Source organism: Gossypium hirsutum, chromosome D07, assembly GCF_007990345.1.
Source record: "Gossypium hirsutum isolate 1008001.06 chromosome D07, Gossypium_hirsutum_v2.1, whole genome shotgun sequence".
NCBI lineage: Eukaryota > Viridiplantae > Streptophyta > Magnoliopsida > Malvales > Malvaceae > Gossypium > Gossypium hirsutum.
The window spans coordinates 32062496-32067483 of NC_053443.1; positions in this window are offsets into that span (position 1 = coordinate 32062496).

Genomic DNA, 4988 nt, shown 5'->3' on the forward strand with positions numbered 1-4988 from the left:
TATTAGTCAAAGTCTCCCATGTTACAGGGATCGACTACCCTGACCTTTGCGCATTACGACTTGGATATCTCCCTGTACAGAGCTTAAACACTGATTCCGTTTGTTTCTATAAAAACTAGACTCAGAGAGGAATCTATACATATATGGCTTGACTCCTAATTGTCTCTGGTTAATTTATAATGAATTTCCAAAGTCAGAACAGGAAATCCAGAAACCGTTCTGGCCCTGTCTCACAATAACCTGAATATCTCTTAACATACTGTCCGTATGATTATTTTGTTACTTTTCTATGAAAATAGATTCATCAAGGTTCGTTTACATAATTTATTCACTATTTAATTCCATTCCTACTATTTTTAGTGAATTTCCAAATCTACATCACTGCTGCTGTCAGCATCTGCCTTTAAGGTAGACTTTACCTATTTCATAGTTTCCATGATTCAACTAGCCCTTTTTGCATAAGTAGCACAATTTATGATAGTGATTAACCATTCCCATGGCCAATCCTTGTCAAGCCTATCCACACCTCTCAATAACCATATCCATACCAAATGATTATAACATTACACTCAAACATATATAAGCCATTTTCGCATGGCTATCCAAAATTATACAAGTCCAAAGGGTCCATGACCCACAACAAACGGGTAGTCCTATACATGCCATTTCGAAGTTCAACCAAAATTGTACCAAAAGGGGGGGCTTTGATAGTGTGGGCGACTTCGACTTCAAAATCCCGAGTCCGATAGCTGGAGAACCAAAATCTATAAAACAGAGAATCAAGGAGACGGAGTAAGCAATTTATGCTTAGTAAGTTTTGAGCAAGGGATTCCAGCACAACAAAAGTATAGCATTCATGTAGCTAAACGGATAATTTCATATGCACAATTTTTCAATATCATACTTACTTCACATTACCAACCCTTTTATTCATACACAAAGATCAACTTAGCCAAAGGCCGGTAGCTCATTTATCAACTGAGCGAATACTTATTTGTAAGGGCTCAACTAATTCAAAGCATATACGAAACATACCTCAATGTTGGGATGTTTCAAGCGTATTAACTGAAATTTTTACAGCAAGATCATTCATTCCCAAATCACGTACCTTCGGAATTTAACCGGATATAGCTACTCGTTCAAATGCCTTCGGGACATAGCCCGGTTATAGTAACTCGCACAATTGCCTTCGGGACTTAACCCGGATTTAGTAACTCGCACAAATGCCTTCGGGCTTAGCCCGAAATTAGTATCTCGCACAAATGCCTTCGGATCTTAGTCCGGATATGGTCACTTAGCACAAAGCCTTCGGGACTTAGCCCGGACATCATTCAAATAACCATGCACATTTAACAATAAATCATGGCACATTCATATTTCGTTTTCGTTAGTAAAACTCAAACACAAGACATTTATCATTCTTGCAATTTCGGCTCAATAGCCACACAAAGAGCATGATTTTGGTTTGCTTAAAACATGATCTAATCAAATCATAATTTAAGCTCTTTTACTCAAGAACTTACCTCGGGTGTTGTCGAACGATTCCGATAGCTATTCGACCACTTTTTCCTTCCCTTTATCGGATTTAGTTCCCCTTTGCTCTTGAGCTTAATTAAACAAATAAATTGATTTAATCATTTGAGCATCGAAAAGAGGAACACAAGGCACTTAGCCCATATTTATACATTAGACATTAAAGTCACATATGTACGGAATCATGAATCAAACTCAACATTTTAGCTAATTTTTCCCCCTTGGCCGAATATGCATGTCTATTTTGGGGCCGATTTCAACACTTAATACATTCTACAAGTATGGTCACTTGTATTGACTAAACACCCTTTTGTTTCAAGTTCAAAACTTGGCTAATACACACATATATACACTAGTAAAGCATCCTCTCCCTTTCCATCAATTTAACACATGCATTACTCATTAATATACAAAAATTATATTCGGCCTTAGCACACAACTTGCTAGCCGATTCTTCTCCATCTAGCAACCAATGCACATATGTGCTCACTCAAAAATGCTAAAAAGAAGATTCATGAATCATCAATCCACCATCACATGCATCATTAACAAGCTTCATATTTAGCATGCAATGGCATTAACACAAAATCTACCTAGGCCGAATATCATCCCCATGACATAGCAAAGATTTGAACCATGGGATAATTAGAACTCAAGCTAGCAACTAAAAACATGCATGAATCTCATGGCACAACCTCACACATACCTTGATCTAGATACAAGTATGGCCAAACCTCCTCCTAATCCTCTTCCAAACCAAACATGAAGCAAGAACTCCTTCCTCCTTCCTTAGAATTTTCGGCCAAATGAAGATGAAAAAGGATGAACAAAATTTTCTCTTTTCTTTTCTTTAACTCACGGCAATGGGGGGGAAACAACCACACACTTTTTTTTTCATCATATTCCCTTTCATTATTTTATGCCCATGCTCCTTATTTTATTTTTTTCCACCCATGATGCACCAACACAACATGTCTATGACATGTCTTGCCCATCACACTTGGTCTACCATGCTTGTCATGGCCGGCCACTACTAATTAGGGGGGGGGGAAATTGACATGCAAGTCCCCCCTTTTTCAACATGCACTAATAGGCCCTTATGCTTTGACCTCTCACATTTCAAAATTTTCTCACATAAGTCCTATTTGATAAAATTCACTTACAATTAACAAAATTCAAACACGAAATTTTCACACATGCACATGTACATATAATGAGCATCAATTATGACGGTTAATTATTTTTATGACTCGGTTTAGTGGTCCCGAAACCACTTCCCGACTAGGGTCAATTTTGGGCTGTCACAAATAGTAAATGGAAAGGTCAAATTTTATATTGAGTTATTCTCTATTTAAACGGTTGTATTTACCTTAACCAAAAAGAGTAAAAGAAAAATTATATACTACTTTTTAAAATAGTAAATTTTAATTATTTTTGTGATAAGTAACATTATATTTCGTATAGAAAAAAAATTATGAATAATTAATATATTTTTATAATCTGAAATAATCTAAGATAACTACATTTATATTAATTATATATTATCTACGTTTCATTATCGTCAATTATTTACTTTAAGAAAAAAATTTAATAATGTAAGGTTTAATTTACAATATGTTAATTTTTATATTTTTCATAAATACTTCAATAAATATTATGAATATTTTATTAGGAATATATTTTAATTGTTAAAATAATTTATTTATTTTAATTAAGTTAATTAGTTATTATTTTGAACAATGCTACTTTGTATTAATTAGATGAAGTAAAACTATATTCCTCAATGAATATGTTATTAATGCTTTCATATGCTATCATTTTTTTAATAATATTCGACAATGCCTAAAATCACTTGCTTCACATCCGCATTAAAAAATAATTATATATGAAGGTAGGGATAATAATAAAAATATATAAATAAGTTTTTATATATGAACAAAAAAAATTAATAATAAAATATTTACTTGAAAGTACACCACAATATATTTGTATATTATACATGGAATAATGAGACTCTACTCACATTCCTGACCACCAGATGAGAGATTTTGTTTCTTATTGAATGATATGCAACGTGTAAGATAGGAAAGATATAGTCTAATTGAGATTGTATCATATTGAGATTAGAGCTCAACTGTCTTTCATTTTGCCAAAACACAAACACACACGTGCACACACAAACACATTCCATAATATTCGACTAATTGAGAAAAAAAAACCTTAGATTACCTGGTCCAATTTCTAAAAGGTATTTTTTTTATAAAAAATTTAACACATTTTACACTTTAAGCAACAAGAAATTAAAAAAAGAAAAAAAGAAAAACAATATCACCTAATTTGACGTAATTTCTAAAATAGGGTCTCATTCCAAAACCCTATAAATAGGTGATAAGAAAATTATTCCAATGAAACCAAAGACCAATCATGGGAGTCTCAAACATGAAAACATGGTTAATTTGTTTGGCTCTAATTGGCATAGTGGTGATGGAAGAGGTGATCCAAATTGATGCAGCAATGACAATCCACCATCCAGAGGTCTCCGGTCTTGTTTCCTACCGTCGCCTTCTCCAAGAAGCTGTTAATCCTTGGAATCGTGGCTGCTCAAGACTCACTAGGTGTCGAAGTTAATGTATATTTTGATAATATGTGACGGTATCTTTCTAATATAAATGTAGAAAGCTCTGCATATTAAGGCAACATGATTATTACTTTTTATCTCTTTCTTTTACCTAACTTGGTTCGCCTTAACCATGATTTATAATCTAGCTTTGCGTTGTCATGATCCCAAAGGTTTTGTGTCTTGGCTCGATCCTAGATCTAGTAACTTTGATACAATTATGATGTGTAAATATAATATAATTAATATAATCAACATATAATATAATAAGACATAAGAAAATAATGCAAATAGAATATTATATGAAATATACTAAAAATTAATATAATATAATATAATTATTTTTTTCAAAGAAATATAGAATAAATTACGAACTTACAAAAATTTGAACTATTATATTTTACAATAAACACAATCATTATATGTTAGGGATTTATACAATATATATATAAATACACTAATTATCATATCTCACGAATGCTACTAATCGACAATATAGTATTCGATGAGTATTGGTGGTGCTGCGAGTTCAATTTGTATTAAGTTTTTTTAATCAACATCTAAAACCTATATTAAACTAGTATACAATGAAGTACCGTACATATTGGTCTTTAGAATATGTAAATGTTGAGGGTTTAATTTGTTATTATATCAATCAAAATTATGTAAATTGATGGAAAATGTTAATTTTAGTGGTTAACACTTAATTTTCCTTAGTTACTTAGTTTCAAATTTAACAGGTATTAAATTGCCAAATTTTTTTCAGAGGGATCAATTAGTTCAACATCAACTTTCATTTCTTCTTATTCTCTTATAAATTGAGGAGTTCAAGCTTCAC